The 25,978-nt window shown below is 38.1% G+C and overlaps 1 protein-coding gene across 10 annotated transcripts in view; it reads left to right on the top strand.

The window, feature by feature from the left end:
• Window positions 1-25,978, top strand: part of farp2 (FERM, RhoGEF and pleckstrin domain protein 2) — a 360,413-nt gene that overhangs the window by 101,657 nt on the left and 232,778 nt on the right. The gene's annotated exons all lie outside the window — the stretch shown is intronic.

Genomic DNA, 25,978 nt, shown 5'->3' on the forward strand with positions numbered 1-25,978 from the left:
CCTCTGTAAAGCGGACCATGCTTGTCATGCTGTCCCTTTGTCATATTAAAAAGAATCTGACAAAATTTGCCCATGTTGTTCATTATTGTACAAAATGTTCTAAACGAATTCAGTGCCATTTAAGTTATCTGATTGCCCTACACTTTGTATTTCTGTTTATTTTTGCTTTGTTGTGTTATTTCTGCCCTTTCAGTGATTGGCATGTCAATGTTTGCAGCTTTGAAGCCTCTTTTCCACAGCTTTTCCACCCATGGTCCCTCAGTGGCGCATGCGGCTAGTGCTGTGCTTTGAGAACTTGAGTTCATGGGTTCATCCCATGTGCAGTGGTTTTTTGTCTTAACTTTTTTTCTCACTTAAGTTTTGTGATTTTCGTATTATACCTTGTATTTCAGTTATTTGTGCTCTCTGTTGTCATTTCTACACTTTTGGTAATTGCTGGATATCAATGTTTATAGCTGTACAGCTGTATTCTATAGCTTGGACACACCAACTCAGTGGTTTAATCATTTACTCAGTGGCGCATGCGGTTAGTGCTGTGCTTTGGCAACATGAGGTCATGGGTTCGAATCCCAGCTCTTACTTTCACTTATTGAGATTTCCTTTTGTGTTCCCTTTAACACGTTCTTCTCGACCTGTCTGGTTTTCCACACGTGTTATATTTTTGCCATCTTTTCTGTTGATGCTCCGCACTGCAGTGGTTCTGCTCAGCATTTGCTTTGCTTCGGGTTTGGGCTCTGTATTGCGCGCTTTCTGCGCTTTGCGCATTTGCTGCGTCGTGTGATTTTTGCTGTGCTTTGGGTGCTCATTGCGCTGAAGGTGCTTGACCCCGCAATTGCTGCTTGCAGCTATATTTAGGGGTCAAGCACCGAAGGTGCTGTGACACCTATTGGAATTGTTAGTATTATTAGGGGTCAAGCACCGAAGGTGCTGTGACACCTATTGGAATTGTTAGTATTATTATTATTATTATTATTATTCTGCTTCCTCTTCTTAGCCATAGGCGTCTATGGCAGCCCTATGAACCGTACATAGGAAAATGATGAACTTTGGCACAGTTGTAGTGGTGGTCTTAAAAAGTAATGTGACCAAAAATGGGGTCTCTAGTACTAACTCTATAGCGCCACCAGCAGTGCAAAAATTCAATGTTCAAATGGTTATAACTGCTGATCCGCTTGATCTATGAAAATTCTAATTAGTACACGTGATTGCTCTCCTCATGCTTGTTGTTTTTAATACCTTACAGTAAAACTCCACCCATTACAGTAGTGGCCATTTTGAAATGTACAGTATTTTGTTTATTCGCTACTCCTCCTTCAAATTTGGTTCAATTGTTATGAAATTTGGCACAGGTGATCTTTGGAGTGAGCCGCACAGAAATGACCGAACAGAATTTTGATATTTATCTTTGTTCAAAAGTAATAAATGCGCAAACTTAACGAGGTTGACGCAAAAAAAGTTCTGAGGCTGTATCTCTGTCATTCTTTCATCAATTGAAATGAAATTTTGTAGACGTCATGTCGACCATAAACTGGGGGTCCATGCCAAATTTGGTGACAGCGCCACCTATGGGTCATGAGATATGGAAAATGGCTTTTTTTGCCCATAACTACTGAAATGTTTGTGAGAAAATTATGATCTTGGTGTTTACGGATTCCTTAGCTCATGCCGAATCTGTCGATATGTATTATGTCGGGTTTGACCACACCACCTGTCCGTCATTTTGAAATTGGTCATAAATTGTTATATCTTTTGAACTATTGGACATATTCGTGCAAAAATAGTTAGGGAGCTTCGGCATGATGTCCTGAAGTTACCTGGGAAGTCAGAGTACAGCGCCACCTAGGGGTTATAAACTATAACAGTTCTTATAGAACTGCTTATATCTTTAGAATACTTTGACTGATATACATTTTCTTTGTGACATTTTATTCACTGGTTTTTGCCGATCGCAACAATACCTTGTTTGTCATTTTCCATCATTCTGTTCATGTGTTATTGTAAGGCATATCGTAAATGATTTTTTCGCTACTCCTTTTACAAATTTTGTTTTTTATGCCAGGTTCTGCTTGTATAATGTTTGGAGCAATCCACACAGACGTGACTGAACAGATTTTTCTGCTGCGTGTCAAATTTTTGAGAAATACCTCTGTAAGCGGACCATGCCTGTCATGCTGTCCCTTTGTCATATTAAAAAGAATCTGACAAAATTTGCCCGTGTTGTTCATTATTGTACAAAATGTTCTTCACGAATTCAGTGCCATTTAAGTTATCTGATTACCCTACACTTTGTATTTCTGTTTATTTTTGCTTTGTTGTGTTATTTCTGCACTTTCAGTGATTGGCATGTCAATGTTTGCAGCTTTGAAGCCTCTTTTCCACAGCCTTTCAACCCATGATTCCTCAGTGGCGCATGCGGTTAGTGCTGTGCTTTGGGAATCTGAGTTCATGGGTTCAAATCCCATGTGCAGTGGTTTTTTTGTCTTAACTTTTTTCTCATCTAAGTTTTGTGACTTTCATACTATACATTGTATTTCAGTTATTTGTGCTCTCTGTTGTCATTTCTGCACTTTGGTAATTGCTGGATATCAATGTTTCCAGCTCTAAATCTCAATTCTATAGCTTGGACACACCAACTCAGTGGGTTAATCGTTTACTCAGTGGCGCATGCGGTTAGTGCCGTGCTTTGGGAACCTGAGTTCATGGGTTCGAATCCCAGCTCTTACTTTCACTTAGTGAGATTTCCTTTTGTGTTTCCTTTAAAACGTTCTTCTCGACCTGTCTGGTTTTCCACACGTGTTATATTTTTGCCATCTTTACTGTTGTTGCTCCGCACTGCAGTGGTTCTGCTCTGCATTTGCTTTGCTTCGGGCTCTGTATTGCGCGCTTTCTGCGCTTTGCGCATTTGTTGCGTCGTGTGGTGTTTGCTGTGCTTTGGGTGCTCATTGCGCTGAAGGTGCTTGGCCCCGCAATCGCTGCTTGCAGCTATATTTATTATTATTTTTCCCCAATGGGAGTCTATGGCAGCCCTGTGAACTGTACATAGGAAAATGATGAAATTTGGCACAGTTGTAGAGGTGGTCATAAATAGTCATGTGACCAAAAATGGGGTCTTTAGCAGTAACTCTATAGCGCCTCCAGTAGTCCAAAAATTCAATGTTCAAACTGTTATAATTGGTGAACCATTTGATCTATGAAAATTCTACTTCGTACACGTGATTGCTCTCATCCCGCTTATTGAATTTGATACTTTACAGTAAGACTCCACCCATTACAGTAGCGGCCATTTTGAAATGTACAGTATTTCGTTTTTTCGCTACTCCTCCTTCAAATGTGGTTCAATTCTTATGAGATTTGACACATATGATCTTTGGAGTGAGCCGCATAGAAATGACCGAACAGAATTTTGATATTTATCTTTGTTCAAAAGTAATAAATGCGCAAAGTTAACGAGGTTGACGCAACAATGGTTCTGAAGCTGTAGCTCAGTCATACTTTGATCAATTGAAATGAAATTTGGTACATTTCATGTTGACCATGAACTTGGGGTCCATGCCAAATTTGGTGACAGCGCCACCTATGGGTAATGAGATAGGAAAATAGGCTATTTTTGCCCATAACTTCTGAACTGTTTGTCAGAAAATTATGATCTTGATGTCTATGGATTGCTTACCTCATGCCGCATCTGTCGATATGTATTATGCCGGGTTTGACCAAACCGCCTGTCCGCCATTTTGAAATTTCACATAAATTGTTATATTTTTTGAACTATTCGAGATATCCGCGCAAAAATTGGTAAGAAACTTTGACATGATGTCCTGAAGTTACCTGGGAAGTCAGAGTACAGCGCCACCTATGGGTTATAAACTATAACAATTCTTATTGATATTATACTGTTATCTCTTTTCTGCTGCCCAGTGAACTGTGTCAACTGAGTGGCGCATCTAGTTAATCATATGCATTGAGATTCTGAGTTCCTGGGTTCAAATCCCACCTAAGTCATTACGTTTTGTTTTTCCTCATCAATTCTTCTCAACCTGTCTGTAGTTCACATGTGTTATATTTTTCCATGTTTGCTGTTGTTGCTCTGCATTATGGTTGTTCTTGTTGTGCTTTGTGAGCTTGCTGTGCTTTGTGTGCTTGCTGTGCTTTGTGAGCTTGCTATGCTTTGTGTGCTTTGTGCTTGCTGTGCTGTGTGAGCTTGCTGTGCTTTGTGTGCCTGCTGTGATTTGTGTTTCTGCTGTGCTTTGTGTTCTTGCTGTGCTTTGTGTGCTTGCTGTGCTTTGTGTGCTTGCTGTGCTTTGTGTGCTTGCTGTGCTTTGTGTGCTTGCTGTGCTTTGTGTGCTTGCTGTGCTTTGTGAGCTTGCTGTGCTTTGTGTGCTTGCTGTGCTTTGTGTGCTTGCTGTGCTTTGTGTGCTTGCTGTGCTTTGTGTGCTTGCTATGCTTTGTGAGCTTGCTGTGCTTTGTGTGCCTGCTGTGATTTGTGTGCCTGCTGTGGTTTGTGTGCTTGCTGTGCATTGTGAGCTTGCTGTGCATTGTGTGCTTGCTGTGCTTTGTGAGCTTGCTGTGCTTTGTGAGCTTGCTGTGCTTTGTGAGCTTGCTGTGCTTTGTGTTCCTGCTGTGCTTTGTGTGCTTGCTGTGCTTTGTGTGCTTGCTGTGCTTTGTGTGCTTGCTGTGCATTGTGAGCTTGCTGTGCTTTGTGTGCTTTGTGTGCTTGCTGTGCTTTGTGTGCATTGCGCCGAAGGTGCTTGACCCCGTGTTGCTGCTTGCAGCTATATTTAGGGGTCAAGCACCGAAGGTGCTGAGACACCTATTGCTATTGTTAGTATTATTATTATTATTATTCTTACTCTTGTCCAATGGGAGTCTATGGCAGCCCTATGAACCATAAGTAGTAGAATGATGAAATTTGGCACAATTGTAGTGCTGGTCCTAAATAGTCATGTGACCAATAATGGGGTCTCTAGCAGTAACTCTATAGCGCCACCAGCAGATCAAAAATTCAATGTTCGAACTGTTATAACTAATGATACATTTGAACTATGAAAATTCTACTTAGTACACGTGATTGCCCTTCTCACATTAATTGATTTTAATACCTTACAGTAAGACTCCTCCCATTACAGTAGTGGCCATTTTGAAATGTACAATTGTTTGTTTTTTCGCTACTCCTCATTCAAATTTGGTTCAATTGTTATGAAGTTTGTAACAGATGATCTTTGTAGTGAGCTGCATATAAATGACCGAACAGAATTTTGATATTTATCTTTATGCAAAAGTAATAAATGCGTGAACTTAACGAGGTTGATGCAATAATGGTTCTGAAGCTGTACCTCGGTCATTCTTTGATCAATTTAAATGAAATGTGGTACACTTCATGTTGACCATGAACTGGGGGTCCATATCAAATTTGGTGACAGCGCCACCTATGGGTCATGAGATATGAAAATAGGCTATTTTTGCCCATAACTTCTGAACTGTTTGTCAGAAAATTATGATCTTGATGTCTATGGATTGCTTACATCATGCCGCATCTGTCGATGTGTATTATGGCGGGTTTGACCAAACCGCCTGTCCGCCATTTTGAAATTTCAGATAAATTGTTATATTTTTTGAACTATTGGACATATCCGCGCAAAAAGTGGTAAGGAGCTTTGACATGATGTCCTGAAGGTACCTGGGAAGTCAGAGTACAGCGCCACCTAGGGGTAATAAACTATAACAGTTCTTATGGAACCCTTTATAACTTCGGAATACTTTGTCTGATATCAATTTCTTTCTGAAATTGTATTCACTGGTTTATGCCGGTTGCAACGATACCTCATTTGTCATTTTCCAACATTCTGTTCATGTATTATTGTAAAGCATTTGGTAGATGATTTTTCCGCTACTCGTTTTACAAATTTTGTTTCTTTTTTGCCAGGTTCTGCTCGTATAATGTTTGGAGCAATCCGCACAGAAATGACTGAACAGATTTTTGATATTCTGTTCTCTTTCTTAGAAATACCACTCCAAAGTTGACCGTGCCTGTGATGACGTCTATTTGCCATAGTAAATTAATATGACTGTATATTACATTGTATAGCATTACTATACATAATGATCTGCTTGTCTTCAATTTCACTTGAACTCATGTACATTGTATTTATGTTATTTCTACTTCTGCTGTGTCAATTCTGCATCTTTGGTGATTGACACATGTCAATCCTTGCAGATATCTAATCTTTTTCTGCTGCCCCATGAACTGTGTCAACTGAGTGGCGCATCCAGGAAAGCACATGCATTGAGATTCTGAGTTCTTGGGTTCGAATCCCACCTGAGTCGTATATTAGGTTTTTCTCATCAATTCTTCTCAACCTGTCTGTAGTTCACATATGTTATATTTTTCCATGTTTGCTGTTGTTGCTCTGCATTGTGGTGGTTCTGCTCTATGATTCCTGAGCCTTGCGTGTTTGATGCGCTTTATGGTGCTTGCTGTGCTTTGTGAGCTTGCTGTGCTTTGTGTGCTTGCTGTGCTTTGTGAGTTTGCTGTCTTTGTGTGCTTGTTGTGCTTTGTGAGCTTGCTGTGCTTTTGTGTGCTTGCTGTGCTTTGTGTGCTTGCTGTGCTTTGTGAGCTTGCTGTGCTTTGTGAGCATGCTGTGCTTTGTGAGCTTAATGTGCTTTGTGTGCTTGCTGTGCTTTGTGAGCTTGCTGTGCTTTGTGTGCATGCTGTGCTTGGTGAGCTTGCTGTGCATTTTGAGCTTGCTGTGCTTTGTCAGCTTGCTGTGCTTGGTGTGATTGCTATGCTTGGTGTGCTTGCTGTGCTTGGTGAGCTTGCTGTGGTTTGTGAGCTTGTTGTGCTTTTTGAGCTTGCTGTGCTTTGTGTGTTTGATGTGCTTTGTGTGCTTGCTGTGTTTTGTGAGCTTACTGTGCTTTGTGTGCTTGCTATGCTTTGTGAGCTTGCTGTGCTTTGTGAGCTTGCTGTGCTTTGTGTGCCTGCTGTGCTTTGTGTGCTGGCTGTGCTTTGTGTGCTTGGTGAGCTTGCTGTGCTTTGTGTGCTTGCTGTGCTTTGTGAGCTTGCTGTGATTTGTGAGCTTGCTGTGTTTTGTGTGCTTGCTGTGCTTGCTTTGGGTGCTCATTATTGCGCTGAAGGTGCTTGGCCCCGAGTTGCTGCTTGCAGCTATATTTAGGGGCCAAGCACCGAAGGTGCTGAGGCACCTATTGGAACTGTCAGTATTATTATTCTTCATCTTCCCCAATGGGAGTCTATGGCAGCCCTATGAACCGTACGTAGGAAAATGATGAAATTTGGCACAGTTGTAGTGGTGGTCTTAAAAAGTCATGTGACCAAAAATGGGGTCTCTAGTCCTAACTCTATAGCGCCACCAGCAGTGCAAAAATTCAATGTTCAAATGGTTATAACTGCAGATCTGTTTGATCTATGAAAATTCTACTTAGTACACGTGATTGCTCTCCTCATGCTTGTTGTTTTTAATACCTTACAGTAAAACTCCACCCATTACAGTAGTGGCCATTTTGAAATGTACAGTATTCCGTTTATTCGCTACTCCTCCTTCAAATTTGGTTAAACTGTTATGAAATTTGGCACAGGTGAACTTTGGAGTGAGCCGCACAGAAATGACCGAACAGAATTTTGATATTTATCTTTGTTCAAAAGTAATAAATGCGCAAACTTAACGAGGTTGACGCAAAAATGGTTCTGAAGCTGTATCTCGGTCATTCTCTGATCAATTGAAATGAAATTTGGTACACTTCATGTGGACCATGAACTTGGGGTTCATGCAAAATTTGGTGACAGCGCCACCTATGGGTCATGAGATATGAAAAATGGCTTTTTTTGCCCATAACTACTGAATTGTTTGTCAGAAAATTATAATGTTGGTGTTTACGGATTCCTTGGCTCGTGCCGAATCTGTCGATATGTATTATGTCGGGTTTGACCACACCACCTGTCTGCCATTTTGAAATTGATCATAAATTGTTATATCTTTTGAACTATTGGACATATTTGTGCAAAAATAGTCAGGGAGCTTCGGCATGATGTCCTGAAGGTACCTGGGAAGTCAGAGTACAGCGCCACCTAGGGGTTATAAACTGTAACAGTTCTTATAGAACTGCTTATATCTTCAGAATACTTTGTCTGATATACATATTCTTTGTGAAATTTTATTTACTGGTTTTTGCCGATTGCAACGATACCTTGTTTGTCATTTTCCATCATTCTGTTCATGTGTTATTGTAAAGCATATGGTAAATGATTTTTTTCGCTACTCCTTTTACAAATTTTTATTATTTTATGCCAGGTTCTGCTTGTATAATGTTTGGAGCAATCCGCACAGACGTGACTGAACAGATTTTTCTGCTGAATGTCAAATTTTTGAGAAATACCTCTGTAAAGCGGACCGTGCCTGTCATGCTGTCCCTTTGTCATATTAAAAAGAATCTGACAAAATTTGCCCATGTTGTTCATTATTGTACAAAATGTTCTAAACGAATTCAGTGCCATTTAAGTTATCTGATTGACCTACACTTTGTATTTTTGTTTATTTTTGCTTTGTTGTGTTATTTCTGCCCTTTCAGTGATTGGCATGTCAATGTTTGCAGCTTTGAAGCCTCTTTTCCACAGCCTTTCAAACCATGATTCCTCAGTGGCGCATGCGGTTAGTGCTGTGCTTTGAGAACCTGAGTTCATGGGTTCAAATCCCATATGCAGTGGTTTTTTGTCTTAACTTTTTTTCTCACTTAAGTTTTGTGATTTTCATACTATACATTGTATTTCAGTTATTTGTGCTCTCTGTTGTCATTTCTACACTTTTGGTAATTGCTGGATATCAATGTTTATAGCTGTAAAGCTGTATTCTATACCTTGGACACACCAACTCAGTGGTTTAATCGATTACTCAGTGGCGCATGCGGTTAGTGCTGTGCTTTGGGACCATGAGGTCATGGGTTCGAATCCCAGCTCTTACTTTCACTTATTGAGATTTCCTTTTGTGTTCCCTTTAACACGTTCTTCTCGACCTGTCTGGTTTTCCACACGTGTTATATTTTTGAAATCTTTTCTGTTGTTGCTCCGCACTGCAGATGTTCTGCTCTGCATTTGCCTTGCTTCGGGTTCGGGCTCTGTATTGCGCGCTTTCTGCGCTTTGCGCATTTGCTGCGTCGTATGGTGTTTGCTGGGCTTTAGGTGCTCATTGCGCTGAAGGTGCTTGGCCCCGCAATTGCTGCTTGCAGCTATATTTATTATTATTATTATTATTATTATTATTCTTACTCTTGTCCAATGGGAGTCTATGGCAGCCCTATGAACCATAAGTAGTAGAATGATGAAATTTGGCACAATTGTAGTGGTGGTCCTAAATAGTCATGTGACCAATAATGGGGTCTCTAGCAGTAACTCTATAGCGCCACCAGCAGATCAAAAATTCAATGTTCGAACTGTTTTAACTGCTGATACATTTGAACTATGAAAATTCTACTTAGTACACGTGATTGCCCTTCTCACATTAATTGATTTTAATACTTTACAGTAAGACTCCTCCCTTTACAGTAGTAGCCATTTTGAAATGTACAGTTGTTTGTTTTTTCGCTACTCCTCATTCAAATTTGGTTCAATTGTTATGAAGTTTGTCACAGTTGATCTTTGTAGTGAGCTGCATAGAAATGACCGAACAGAATTTTGATATTTATCTTTATGCAAAAGTAATAAATGCATGAACTTAACGAGGTTGATGCAATAATGGTTCTGAAGCTGTACCTCAGTCATTCTTTGATCAATTGAAATGAAATTTGGTACACTTCATGTTGACCATGAACTGGGGGTCCATATCAAATTTGGTGACAGCGCCAGCTATGGGTCATGAGATATGAAAATAGGCTATTTTTGCCCATTACTTCTGAACTGTTTGTCAGTAAATTATGATCTTGATGTCTATGGATTGCTTACGTCATGCCGCATCTGTCGATGTGTATTATGCCGGGTTTGACCAAACCGCCTGTCCTAGTTTAGTTCAAAGTAGGAGCAGAAATATAACCATGTCTCCAATTTGTCATCTTAAAGCATCATTTTTGTCACGTGGAGTCAGTTTATTCCTGTATCTGTATGTGTATGGATGAAATCAGAGTCCAGGTAAACTCTTGTCCTGACACAAGTTACACTAAACACTAAATACAAAATGTATGACTTTTGGGTATTAAATTACTTTAAAAAAAAAGCTTGTGGGTATTCTTAAAGTGAAGTTGGTTTTGTTACACCATAAAAATGCAAATAAATCTGGTCACACAACACAAACTACCAAGCACTGACCAGAGGCATATTCTTTGTACATGGTCTCATTTAACCAATTATGTTTGTATTGATGGTAGCCTACTGCACAGTTACTGCTGTTAATTTTATATGGTTAGAGTTGTTGTTTTCAATAGCCAAACCAAGTTTAGCCTGTTAAATTCCAAATAAACATATTGTTTATGTATACTTTCATTCTTTCTTGTTTGTTGCTTGATAAGAAAAAAATCTGAAATCGGATCGGAATCGGCCAATTTGCTTGTTAAGAAAATTGGTATAAAAATCGGCCATGAAAAATCAAGATCGTGCATCCCTATCAGAAACGCTGTGATTGGCCGGTTGTTACATTTTTTAACCCCTGTGAACTTTTTATGATGCTGAATTTGTTAGCAGCTAAAGCTATTTTGTACATAAAATCACCCTACGTAATGTAACATATTCTGTGAAATATAGTCTTGATATCTTTAATATTCATGTCAAATATTAAAATCATGATTGTAATGAAACTTTGATGCTTCTAAAGTTGAGTTGCTGTTCAAACAAAGTGCTGAAAATTCTCTTTTTGAAATGTATAACGTTTTAAACGGAATAAAGATAACAACCTTGCATTAGGAAAATGAATAATTGCTTTATTTATAGTATATTTTCTATAGATGTGTAAAACCATATTTTGGCGGATTGTTTTTTTAATTTCATTGTTACACTAGTTTACCTGCCCATTTAGTCTTAATAATTAATGGTAAATGAACTTGGCTTGCTGTTCTCGAAGGCAGCTCGAATCTTAGTCGGTCTCGAGCCCCAAGTCCAAGTAACAGAACAAAAAAATACAGTGAAGGAGGAGAGATGCCAGAAGAATTGCGGCTGGGCGCAGAGGCACGGAGACTCACGTTTACCATATGATTTTAATGATGGTTAACATAGGACAGTTTAGATTCCTTTCAAACCTATGTTAAAAGCACAGCCGTTAAAATATGATGAATAGTTTATTATGATCATGGTGCCACGATTACTGGATAATTCTGAAGTTGTTTTAAAGAAGAATAAAATACTTACTTTTCAGTCATTTGCGATGTCCATGTCACACAGTTGAACATCTCCGCTTATTTACATGATTTGCGAGGTACATTTGCAAATGATTCATAAAGTTATAACTCTGCAATTCTTTGATCAATTGTGTTTTAGAAGTACTGTATGCTCAAAACTCTTATGACAGCAATGTGATCGCTGATGCGCTGGTAGAGAGAGAGAGACCAAGAAAAAGAGAGAGCGCGACTCTGTACAACAGTGGAAATGATCAATGTTATTTGAAGTTGGCTCTTAAAGTACAAAATATCCGATTAAGCTATTACGTGGCTGTTATACAATTTTTTTTCGGGACGTTCTTGCGACCCGGTGGTTGGGGACCTCTGTTCTAAAGTACTTTAAGTCTTTTTTAAAAACAGTTAAATTGCTGTTTGTCTGTTTATTACAGCAACCTTAAAAGCAGAATAAAAAACAGGTGGTGAACCTGTATCTTCATGTGATGTCCTGGCAGAAGTGATGTCTCTAAACTGATTGACTGTACTAATCATCTCTGGAGGCAGCTGCTCTTTCTTAAAACCACAGACAATGCAACACTTTCATTTTTGATAAATAAACTTGAAATTAATTATCTTTATTTGTTTGTAAAATAAGCTCGTGCATCGCCTGTGGCCAACATAATTTGGACATGATAAAGGTACACTTGACTGACTATGGAGATTTATTTTACCACAAAGCTAATATTTAAACTAGCTTTATTGTGTGCCGTCAGTGCTGAAAGTCTGTGTGTGTTCCTTAACATAGCCCAGTTCACTGTTGTTTAAAAGCCTATACGATTAACGCCGACAGTTTATTCTAATGGAAGTGAGACTTGGAATGTTGTTTTCTCTGTAATTTACAAACAAGATGTGCAAAATCTGTCAAAATGTATACAACCACCATGCATACATGCTCTTTACGATGAACACAACGCCACTTTCGGTCTGAAACAGCTAGCAATCATCCGACTAGCACATTCTTTTATCCTTTCTCACTACAATAATCCTATTTAATGTTTACTTAACTAAAGTTTACCACGTTCATAACATTTTAATGTTCGTAAACTTTTGGATAGAAGCCATAAACTTACCCATATTTGTCGTAATCCGTGAAATCATGTTAACTCTTCCTTCCACGCAGAGCTTGGTTGACCTAGACAGTCTTATATCTGACATGAGAACCGTTGAGACCTTAGGTGTCAGAATAAAATTTTCAAGCATTATATTTTTTTGACAGAAACTCACTGGCCCTGTTTTATCCCAATTTATTAGCAATTTATCATGTAGCAACAGAAATGAGAATTTAAAGGAATAGTCTGTCCTTTTTCCATATTAAACTGTTATTACCTTTACTAAGAAGAGTTGATACATACCTCTATCATCTTAGTGCGTGCACGTAAGCGCTGTGGCGCGCGACGACACTTTGATAGCATTTAGCTTAGCCCCATTCATTCAATGGTACCAAACAGAGATAAAGTTAGAAGTGACCAAACACGGGGGGGCGCAGGTGCGCATATCATAGAGTAGTCGCTTTTTTTCTGAGCTCGTCTCCGTTGACAGAACATTTCGAATATTTTTGAAATTTAAGTACCGTCAATCCACTTTAAAGTCGATAATGACTTACTGAGAGTCAATTTTAGTAAATTGTTTTGAATATTTTGTGAAAGTAGAGTGCGTTAAGGGCAATTTTCGCTACTTCGCTGATCGTTCTGTCAGAAAATGGTGTCTAAGAAATCCACTAAAACTGTTGCGACCTAAGGAGGATGCCAACCCAGGTGATCCCATTTCACAGGGAAATGTGAATGCGATACTTGCCACAATCGGTGCCCAAGGGGATGATTTAAAAAAGCTGATAGAGGACAAGATGAGCGCATTAAGTGCTTGCCTGGATACGTTGGATGCTACGCTGGTTAACCTGAAGTCAGAACAGGCCGGCATTAAACAAAAAATAGTGGAGATAGAAGGTGCCCTTGAACGGTGCTGATTTACGCCTTGGAGAGGTTGAAAAGGTGTGTGAAGACTTGCGTGTGGAAAACAAATCTCTATAGGCTAAACTGAACGACCTGGAAGGACTCTCTCGAAGGCTGAATCTCAAATTTGTGGGAATAAGTGAAAGCGAGGAGCCCTTCAGCGTTAATTTCGGAGTTGATTACCGAACTTTTCAGCCGAGACAACTTCCCCAAACCCGTGAAGATTGACCGAGCACATCGGGCGCTGTTACTCAAGCCGTCTGAAGGCCAGAGACCTCGCACCATTATCGCACGAATCCACAATGATTGGGATAAAGATTTAATCATCCGTCTGAGCCGGGATAAGTTTCCTCTGGAATATAAAGGAAAGCGGATTCATATATTCCCTGATTATACACCGGAGGTGACAGCGCGTCGACGTGCTTTCAGTTTGGTAACGAAAGCTCTGCGGGAGGCTGGGTTGAAGTGATCCCTGCGTTTTCCTGCAAAATTGATGCTGCATTACAACGGTCATGAGCTCTCTTTCGAATCTCCAGAAGAGGCCAAGAAGTTTGTGGATAATTTGTCGAATGACTCAGCGTAGCATCTAGTATGCTTTAACTCAGCTCGGTCTAAGCCTGGATTTTGACTAATGGATGTGGATTATTTTCTGAAACATTTTGTTAACTTTCACTGTGGTACGTTTAGCATCTAAGTATGCTTTTACTCAGCTCGGTCTGAGTATGGACTTTGATTAATGGATGTGGGTTATTTTTGAAACATTTTGTTAACTTTCACTGTGGTACGTGATTCCCTTTACTGATTATTTGTGCGGTGGAGAACTCCTTGTGTTATTCCGGAGTAACTTACTCCTTGTGTGTTTTTCATAAGCTCTTCTAGGTAAGCTAAGTTAGTCTTGCTATCTTGTTGTCTCCGAGATGATGGGGAATACTCGCTGCTTCTGTTTATGGAGCAGCTGTGGAGAGTTCGTGAGTTGTTTTTTATGTTTTTTGTTGCATCAGATAATGTTTATTTTTGCTACGTTTTTTACTGATTTTGTGTTTATGTTTCTGAAGATGATGTATGATTGGCACTACTACTAATAATAACGATGCTGGAGTGAATATTACATTTGTTAGTTGGAATGTAGAGGGATGGGGCATCCGATTAAGAGAGGGAAAGTGTTTTCACATTTAAAGTCGCTATCGGCCGACATTATTTTCCTTCAGGAAATCCATATCAGACCCAATGAACAGATGCGGCTTAGGGCAAATTGGATTTTGCAAGTTTATCAAGCCACCTTTTCCTCTAAAGCAAATCAGTTCCTTTTCGAATGCACTCCGTGGTGTCTGACCCTGAGGGAAGATATATTATTGTATCCTGATTCATTAATAATTTCCTGATTACATGTGTAAATGTGTATGGGCCAAATATGGATGATCCTGTTTTTTTTAGGAAGTTATTCAGGCTCATTCCAGACACTAATTCGACCAACTTGATAATTGCTGGAGACTTCAATTGCTATTTGGATCCCCATCTCGATCATCACTCATCTCAAGCTCCTCCTTCTATTCAGTCCGTAGGTGTTTTAAATAATTTGATAAAATCCTTGAATCTTGTTGATGTATGGAGATTACTTAACCCAACTGCTCGTGATTACTCCTTTTTTTCTCTTGTTCATAAATCCTATACACGTATTGATTACTTTATTATCGATTCTAAACTCATCCAGGGGGTGACTCAGTCCAAATATCATAATATTCTCATTTCTGATCACAGCCCTATTTCTATGGGTCTGAAAATTTCATTACCAAAAGTGCAGTATTCTTGGCGTTTCAATCCTTAATTATTAATGGATAAACGTTTCAGTCCTATATTTCTGAGTGTTTAGCCCAATTTTTGGAGACCAATGACATGGGGGATGTTTCAAACTCTTGTTTGTGGGAAACCTGTAAAGTTGTGTTAAGAGGTCATATTATTGCATATGAATCTTCGTTGAGGAAGGAGAAGCGTAGGCGTCTGTCTGAGATAGAATCCATACTTCCATCTTTAGAACAAACTTTTTGTTCATCTAAAGCTCAAAGTGACCTTAACGCTATTCTTAAGCTGAAGCATGAATATAACTCTATTCTGAGTGATCAAGTTTCTAATTTGTTAATTAAAACAGAAACAGTATGAACTGGGAGACAAGGCAGATAAGCTTCTTGCCACGAAAATGAGGGGTGCGCAGGCCAGTAGGGCCATTCATCAAATAAAATCTCGGAATGGTACTATATTAACACACCCTAAAGAAATTAATAATCGTTTTGCTGAATTTTATAAGCAACTTTATTCTTCCAGCTGCTCTGAGTTGAGCAATTCAGGGCATTAATTTCTTGATTCTGTGGACTTTCCAAAACTTAATGATCGTGCTAAAGAGGAATTAGAGGAACCCTTTACTCTCTGTGAAATTTTGGAGGCAATTAACTCTTTCTCTAGCGGGAAAGCCTCAGGCCCTGATGGGTTTGGTGTGGAATTCTATAAGGCTAACTCTAATATAATTGGTCCTTTGTTGCTTAGAATGGTAAATCATTTGATTGAAAAGAAAATATTTCCAGATTCCTTCTATGAGTCGCATATTTGCTTTTTAAAGAAAAAAGATAGAGATGTTACAGAGCCCTAGTTACAGGCCAATAAGTCTCCTCAATTGTGATCAAAAAGTGATTGCCAAGATTTTGGCCACGCGTTTAAATAAACACGTGGCCTCGTTAAATCACACAGATCAAACTGGCTTTGTACCAGGTGGATTTTCTTTTTTTAATTCACGTCGGCTGCTGAATATTTTGTATAGTAGTCAGAGTAAGAGTTCCAAGGCAGCTGTCCTTTCTTTAGATGCTGAAAAGGCCTTCGACCGTATTGAATAGAGTTATATGTTTTCTGTTTTGGATCGCTTTGGCGAGAATTTTAAGCTATTGTTAAGCTTCGTAATCATTCTGAGATCAGGGGTATATCATACGGTCATATTGAGGTTAAGCTGTCCTTATATTTGCTTTTATATCTGAGTGATCCTCCTTCTGCTTTGCCATTTTTAATGCAATCTCTTGAGGTTTTTGGCTCTTTTTCTGGTTATTCTGTGAACTGGGAGAAGAGTGTATTTATGCCCTTGGGTGAAGGGCTGGATGCTCAATTTCTGAGGTCATTACCCTTTAGAATAATGGAGGATCACTTTACTTATTTAGGGTTAGTCATTCCTAAAAATTTTAAGAATATTTTTAGTCTAAATTTCACGGAAGCCATAAATAAGTTAAAAATTTCTATAGATAAATGGAGGGTTCTTCCGTTATCTTTAATTGGTCGGGTTAATGCCATTAAAATGGTCTCTCTGCCCCGATTTATTTATCTCTTTCAAAACCTGCCTATATATTTGCCAAATTATTTTTTTAAACAATTAGAATCTCTCATTTTGTCCTTCATTTGGGGCTTTAAATCGCATAGAATTTCTAAGGCCTATTTGCAGAAGCCGAAAGAGTTAGGTGGTCTAGCGCTCCCTGTTTTCCGTTATTATTATTGGGCTGCTAATGCAAGAGCTATGATGTTCTGGTGGATTAGTGATCAAGCTGCCGATAATTTGATGGATACACATCCAAAGTGGCTGTATATTGAGGCATATTGAAGTCAGTTGTTGGATGCTCTCTTGCTGCTATTCTTTTTTTCTAATCCTGTGTCTTTAAAGAAATTAAAATGTAAGAATTTACCCAGGACTGTGCCGCACACGAAACCCCCTTAAGCTGAGCCCTCTTAGCTCCGCCCCATCTTTACTCTGCGTTTTAGCGCCGCCTTTAATCCATGGTCTTACAGTGCGCGTGAACTTCAGAAGAGAACAAGGTGTGTATTTACTGCTATTTGCTATGACATCTGCATATGTGCACTTCCTTACTATAAATGCAGTTTACACAATGTGACACTGGAGCAATACAATGCAGTTTTCTTTCCACTGTAAAGTCTTCGTTCTGTTCACCTCAGTTTAAAAAAACACAAAGGGATTTACGTTCCCTGTTTTGTGTTATGATTCTAACACGAAGTCAGTCCTTATAAGCTGTTTTATTAATGTAGCCCGTATAAGCTAATTAACATAAACTTGAAATGCGATCGGTTACACACTCCAATGTTTTGTAACGCAATATGCCAAGGAAGTATTTTTATGCAGTCGTCAATCGAGTTGATTGTGATAAAACTGAAATGCGACTAAAGCTAAACTAGTCCAGTTATGTATATTAAAGCTTCTAACCTTGCAAAAGGTTTAAGAAATCAATGGAAATCTATGTCGTAATCTGCTATAGTTGTCATTCATTTCATTTTAGAGCCCCGTCTGAAGAATCATTTAATAACAGTATAGCTGTTTTCTTAAGTTATCAGTTTCAATGATCTGTCGTTATTTTTGCTTTACTGAAGCTGCTGTGAAACTTGTTCTTTACCTTATAAATAATGCTAATAATTATAATACAAGCTTTGGTCAAGCATTGTTGACCCAGTCTTATTTGAGGCAGAATGTAAAAGATGCATTGTTGTTGTTCGCCATTTTTAAATGTTACAATTTTATTGGTGTGTAACAGCTCAAGTATACAGTATGTCACTGAGACTGCCTGTGAAAACTAAAGTCTCAGTCTTATTGTGAGATAAGAATTATTACAGTTTGATTTCAAGCATTAATTCACTCTGATGTCAATCCCTGACATGACATTACTCAGTCAATATTAAAGATTTCAAGTTTATATTTTCACAAAATGTTCTTTACATAATATAGGATGATTTTATGTGGAAAACAGTAAATCACAAAGAAATACTTCAGCTGGGTTTTCACAGGCATGGTCACATATATCTTTAATCTTTAAGAACGTTGCATTTTCTCTGAATATTTGATTACAGTACTGTATTTTTCAATTAAATTTACATTGCACAAAAAATTATCTTAGCTGCAGACATTTTAGGTATCTATAAATACTGATGATTGTGGTCAAAACAATAGCAAAATAAATAGTTCTGTATTATTAAATTACAGACAAAGATTTTGAATAGCTACATTAGGTTGGATTGTATGTTTGGTGCGAGAGGGGTATGGTGGGGGCCCGACCCCCCTATTTTTTCATAGGGCCCAAAATTGCTAGCGGCGCCCCTGGCTAAAAGGATGATTTTGATGGAGTGGAAGTCCACCCTAACGCCAAGTTTTCATAAATGGTTGGCTGAGATGGTTGCCGCACTTAAGCTCGAAAAGATACGCTTTTCCAGGATCGATGCTTCTAAAAAATGTGAAAAAATCTGGGGCCCCTTCCTTGGGTATCTTTTTAAGAATTGAATTTGTTTGAGCACTTATGTAAATGGATGTATCTGGATATGATTGGATGTATTTTTCACTATTTTGTTTGGTTACGTATGTCTTTGTTTATTGTGTTTATTTTTCATTGTATCTGGTGCCTGTTTGTGGGGGGTGGGAGGCGGTTCTCTTTTTTGTTTTTTGTTTTTCCTTGTGTATAGTATGTCTTTTTATACATTGCATACATTCTTTCATCTGTTTTATGTTTATATAAAAAAAGGTTATAAAAAAAGAAGTGACCAAACACATCAACGTTTTTCCTATTTAAGACGAGTAGTTTTACGAGCAAGTATGGTGGCACAAAATAAAACGTAGCGCTTTTCTAAGCAGATTTAAAAGGGTAACTATATTGTATGGCGAAATAGTCCTTTTGGGAGTACTTCGACTCACCTGAAAAATCCGCTCCCCTTCTCCCTCATAATGAGAGGGAGAGGGGGAGTGTTAGTGCCGAGTCGAAGTACTCCCAAAAGTACTATTCCGCCATACAATATAGTTACCCTTTTAAATCTGCTTAGAAAAGCGCTACGTTTTATTTTGTGCCACCATACTTGCTCGTATAACTAGTCGTCTTAAATAGGAAACACGTTGATGTGTTTGGTCACTTCTAACTTTATCTCTAAATGGTACCATTGAATGAATGGGGCTAAGCTAAATGCTATCAAAGTGTTGCCGCGCGCCACAGTTTTTACGTGCACGCACTAAGATGATAGAGGTATGTATCAACTCTTCTTAGTTAAGGTAATAACATAGTTTAATATGGAAAAAGGATAGACTATTCCTTTAACCTACACAAGATTTTTTTAATCATTTTGCTACTGATTACATGGAAAAATGATACCTCTGTTTCCTTTAGAATCATAGTTTAACGTTTGTAACTGCTTGGACAGAAGGTGTATCATTACCAATGACTCTATTGTTTTTCTATTACACTACTACATCTGTAAATAAATCATTTCCAATACAGAAATATTACTACTACCAATAACAGTGGTTTATCAGGTTACTGATGTTGCACTGCTACTATTTTGAACTAACTGTATAATGTCATACATGTTATGAAAAGACATATTTATATTTATTTTGTGTAATATTAAGCTGTACCTGTCAAAATGATTTGCAGCATTCAGGTTAGCATGTGTTGTTAGTTTCAGGTGGTTGTCATCTCGGAATAACATATCTTGGAATGTCGCGACTGGCCAATCAGAATTAAGCATTTTCAAGCGCTATGTAATAAGATGAAAATAAAGTAATGTCAGTTGAACAGAAACAAATAATTATTCATTTTAAAAAAAGGAAAGTCCTATACATCTGGGATAGCATGATTGTAAGTAAATTATGAGATGATTTAAGAGGGCAGTTTTTTAACATATGTGGTATACTTTGTTTCCCCTTCAAATGAGGCACAAGGGCATATGTCTTTAAATTATACGGCATTATAATTTACCCAAGTACTCTGCAGTTTTGTTTACTACTGCTGGATCAGTTGTTTTTTACAGTTTGCTTTTTTTTAAGTCCGTCCGCTATCTGTTCATGACTGCCATACCAGTATCTTTAGAGAGAGTTGAATCGGGTGTGGAATCTGGCTGTGTGTATGTATAAGGGTTGTTGTGGTGATTTTGTAAGGGATATAAGGTCACTGGAGTAGATTTGGTAGTGGAGTGAGAAAGGTACATTCTTACCATAATCTGCTTCAGATGTGCTGAGAAGGAGAAGCATGGCTTCTTCTGTGAGCTCTGTAGACACACTTGAACTAAACTACATTCACATTTTGGGATGTCAAAAATATGAATATTTCTGTATCAAGTCAATACTACAAAAATTTAATTAGCAGTCTCTATAGTGTATTTATAGTAGGGGAGAGCAGGGCACAACCTAACACTTTTTGGTTTTGACTCAATCATTAAAATTTTTTTTTTGAGTTTGATTAATTATTTTTACACAAGCAACATACACATCTCTGCTACAAATGACCATTTGAAGTTTGTTTCTATTACTTACCATTCTTGGACAATTACACCAAACATGACATAAGTGCAAATTTTACAACTTACCCCATAGGTGGGGTTAATTGTAACAGGCAGGGGGTTAGTTGTAACACTTGCTAAAAATTAAAGGAACACGCCCACATTTTGGGATTTTAGCTTATTCACTGTATCCCCCAGAGTTAGATAAATCCATACATTCCTTTCTCATCTCCGTGCGTGCTGTAACTCTGCTGATGCAGCCCCCGCTAGCTTAGCTTAGCACATAGACTGGAAGTGAATGGCTCCAGCAAGCATACTGCTCCCAATAAGTGACAAAATAACGCAAACATTTTTCTATTTAAGTGTTGTGATTTGTATAGTCACATCGTGTACAAATAACAAGGTCATATGAGACACAGCCATCTTATAATAGTATACATACTGGGAACTTTATTCTCAGAAGACAAAGCACTGCTACTTGGGCAAAGTGATTAGCACAACTCTGACCTAACTCTCTGCTCCTCACCACGGGACTTCTCGGGTGCTGCAAGCATATCACTCCGCCCAAGTATCAGTGCTTTGCCTTCTGAGAAAATAGTTCCCAGTATGTATACTGTTAAAAGATGGCTGTCTCACATATGATCTTGTTATTTGTACATGGTGTGACTATGAAAATCACAACACATAAATAGAAAAATTTTCGCATTATTTTGTCACTTATTGGGAGCAGTATGCTAGCTGGAGCCATTCACTTCCAGTCTTTGTGCTAAGCTAAGCTAGCGGGGGCTGCGTCAGACAGAGTTACAGCACGCACGAAGATGAGAAAGGTATGTATGGACTTATCTAACTCTGGGGGATACGGTGAATAAGCTAAATTCCCAAAATGTGGGTGTGTTTCTTTAAGTTTGCAGGCAAATATTTCAATACTATTTTGTCTATATACTTGGGGTGGATATTGTTTATATTTCTGTCTATAATAGATGGGTATCTACACTATTCATCCCTCATCTAACCATAGTTCAATTATAAATGTATACAAAATAATGTCTAAATATGTGAGGAAGCAGCACAATTATGACCAAAAAACATTTTATATGTGACCCAGTCTGTAAAAAATTTTCAAATTCTGAGATAATGAAAATCAAAGTCTGATTTCAGCCATTAATTTCATTATGATTTTAATCTTTGACGTGACCTTATTCAATCCGTATTAAAGGCAGGGTGCATGATTTCTGAAAGCCAATGTTGATATTTAAAATCACCTAAACAAACACGCCCCTACCCCAATAGAATCTGGACCTTCTTTTGATAAACCCGCCCCACACATACGCCACACAGGCAACGATGTCGGTTAGTAGATTAATTAATTTTTTTATTTTGAAACAATTTTTGATAAGACAGGCACATTTATTTTGTTGGCAGCCAGCAATCATTAGTCTGTGTAGCCTATTTAAAACAACGGCAAGAATTACGCTAACATTAGCTGTTTTCATATCATTATTGCTGAGAGGTTAGTTGTAACACAGCGTTACAACCAAGGGCGTAGGTTTGATTCTGGCATTGGTGGGGACATAAATAAAATGGTCGCATTGCAAAAACTGTTTATCACCGTTTACTTGACATAAACAACAGACAACTCAGTATGCACTTTACTCAGTGACATCTGACTCGCCACCCCCGGTGCCATCCCAAATTTAATGTACTATAATAAACAATTTGTTATGTCCTAGAGCCTGATAAACAGTAACTGTTCAAGTCTTTGTCAAAAAAAAGAAAATCACATTGTATCATATATGAATCCATATTTCCTTTATAACAATGAAGAATATGCAATTAATATTTATTTCTTAATTTAATTTTGCCAAAAAATCCCAGTGTTGAAGTAGGTGTATGTATATCATGCTGTTTCCTGAACAACGTTTATTAACGTTTCTGTAGTTCACATTAAATCTTCTTCTCATTAACAGACAGTTAATCAGTGTGAAAAAATAGTTTAAGTTGAAAATGCAACCTTACATTATGTCTACATCTGTGCAAGTAATGACCACAGTGCAGTAATGTAAAGTATTCAGCAATCATGACATGAATTCATGTTTTACCATGTTGGGGTTATTTTCTTTCATGGATTAGGGACCCCCTAAATAACCTTGCCACCCCATTTATAAAAGGTTGACACAAGTTTGCAACTCCTCAGGTTATCATGGGATTGTCGTGTATTGGTGAAAACACTGTCCTTGAATCATTATGTGACACTACTTTTTTTGTGCATGAAACGGTTACAGTGGGTATAATAATACTTTCTTCCTCACTTACCTGTAGCCCGAATAATCACGCGCGTCTTGTTGAGTGAACTTTGGCACGTTGTACAAAGTGAAACCATCCTATCACACGTAGCGAGTAAAAACAAGCCCATCAGAAAATGATGTGAGTTAGAGAGGCGGGAATCAAGAAATGCTAATCCAATCATATTAGCAATGTGAGTTAGAGAGGCGGGACTAAAGAAGTGAATTACGGAGGCGGGCATTGCAGAGAACGAAAGCTGTTAACCGTTTGTGTACCACATAGAGCGTTATTTTTACAGAACGGGATTGCAAAAGATTTCTAATCTCATTTAAATGATTCCTGAAAAAATATATAATAAGTAAAAAATAGAAAACACAAGAATAAGACGGACATCAGTGGTTATATATAAATACAGATTAATTGTTTGGTCGAAATTATTGCTAGGGACAATTGAGTCTTCCCTGAATATTGGTAAGGACATGTCCCTAGCGTCCCACCCTAAATCTACGCCCATGGTTACAACTAACATTGCTGGATGAAAATATTTTCAAGCCTACCAAAAAAGTTGCTAAGAGCTGCAGACATATTTCAAAATGATGCTATGGTTTGGTCAACAAGACACTGATTAAGATGACATAACATTGGTTTAGGCAGAGGTGGAAAGTAACGAATTACATTTACTCACGTTACTGTAATTGAGTAGTTTTTTTGTGTATTTTTACTTTTTTGAGTAGTTTTTAAAATCTGTACTTTTACTTAAGTATGTTTTGTTTAAAGTATTGTACTTCGCTACATTTTAAATCATATCCGTTACTGAGTAAAAAAATATTTAAAAAAGCAAGGTGATAGACGCGCAACGGATGTAAATGGGCGGGGCCCGGGGAACGCGCAAAAAGAACCATGGAGACGGACGAGACAGGCGCGCGCTAATGCAGACCCGCCTCAGTTCAAATCTTATGAAAGAAACCCCTGGTCATATTTAAGCGACCACTTTCCACTGACGCGAAGCGAGTGTTTCATTTCTATGAAAGGTAGGATTCATGCTCTTAAGTACGAAATTGCACGACGCGTTTTTAATACCATGCGCATTATCTTCCGAGGTCTAGCAGCTTCAAGTCAAAAAGAACTTCAAAACGTCCTCGAGAATGCGCAGGTCATTAGACATTGCAGAGAGAGAGAGAGAGAGAGAGCGCGAGAGAGAGAGAAGAATAAAGGTCATCAGGTACCCAGGTCAGGGAAGTAAGAAGATAATAAACGTGTCAAATGTATATAGACATGGCACTCATCTCATTATATGCTCATTTAAACTAGATATATAGTTTAATAAAATAATGTATGTTACCAGCAATACATCAATTATAACCTTACTATAGTGATTGTATTTACAAGCTGCTGACCACCTTCAAAAGTGCATAACTCACATGTAAAAATCATTAAACAATTCCATAAATGTTTCTTACTTTAAAAAAGATTTTTATTTTATTAACTTTTTGTTATTGCACTTTAATTGTAAAGATGTTCCTACAATTTAAAACAACTAGTTTGAGATGTATATTCCCTTGTCGTTTTTGAACTATACTAGAATCCTCCACCTCTTCCCGCTGTAAAAAAAGTAACTTTTACTCTGAGTAAAGTTAAAATGACTTACTTTTTACTTTTACTTGAGTAGATTTTTAGACAAGTAACTTTACTTTTACTTAAGTAAAATATTATTAAAGTAACTTTACTTTTACTTGAGTACAATATTTTAGTACTTTTTCCACCTCTGGGTTTAGGTATCTTACACACCCAACTCAGAAACCGAAAAAAACATATGATGAAAAAAATTATTTGCATGCCATCAAAATTAGGGATGGGTACCGACCTCGGTACTTTTATAGGCACCGACCGAATTGCGTCGGTACTACCCAGTATCGATTCACATAAAATCAATCGGTGCTCAATTTCGGTACCTGAGAGAACATGTCAGCGCGCCGTGTGAGTCTGGTACGTAGCGAAAGCGTGTGCGCGCGGGAGAGAGAGATGGTGTGGTAAGTGACACCTCTTTGCAACTTGCTTAATGGCTAACAGAAAGCGATCTAACATGTGGTTAAATTTCACAAAGGATGATGCAGACAATGCTACCTGTAATATTTGTAACAGTAAGTGCAAGGTAAGCAGTGGTAATACATCCAACCTGAGGAAGCACTTATTTAAACACAGTGTGTATTTAGAAGCACAGCTTATTAAGCTTATATAAAAGCTTATTAAGATGCGTTTTCGTCGATCGGATCACTATGGACGAGAGAGACAAATTCTGTTTACACCTGGTATTTAGCAACACCAGTCCGTCTCTTTTTTCCACTTTCGATCGGTCCTGTCCTGATTACTTTGAGTGGTGGTCCGTGGAGACCGCGGGGAAGTCCCTTTGCTTTCGTTTTAACGTAAACTGGAGTAATGACGGGTTTAAATGCACACGAACTAATACTATGCTTGTGTTTTAAGTAAACATGCTGCACAGTGTTTTGTACATGAATATGTTGGAGCTTTCTCAGATTTTTCAGCACAATTAATGAATTAAGATCACACAACTTTCACGCGCTCGCGAAATGAAACTGCGGAGATCAGCCGCTTTTAGCTTTATCAATGAAAGCCTAAAGACTGTGTGTTCACGCTAAAAGTCAGAAATGACGTAAAACTTTGTCCTCAGTACCTCAAATTAGATAAATAGGAGGAGAGAAGGCAGTCCGTGTGGCTGTTCGAACACATTTAACCACATGCGGACCAAATGCCAATACTGGCCAGATTGGCAAAAAAGTATCTCTGTGTCCAGTCCTCTTCTACACCCTCAGAGCGAGTGTTCTTTACCGCTCTGTCATGGCTTTTACCTGAGAACGTTGACATGCTGATTTTTCTAAAAATCAACTGCTAGTATTGTTTTCAACATAAAAGTTTACTTTTATGTTGCTTTTAGGACGTTTATGTTCATTGATCATTTGTCTTACTTATATATTTTATTTATTTATTTTATTTATATGTAAGACATATGCCCTGGATGTTATGTTTTTTTTGTAAAGATTGTGTGTATTATTAAACATTTCGAAATAAATAAC

This window comes from Misgurnus anguillicaudatus, chromosome 8 (genome assembly GCF_027580225.2).
Source record: "Misgurnus anguillicaudatus chromosome 8, ASM2758022v2, whole genome shotgun sequence".
NCBI lineage: Eukaryota > Metazoa > Chordata > Actinopteri > Cypriniformes > Cobitidae > Misgurnus > Misgurnus anguillicaudatus.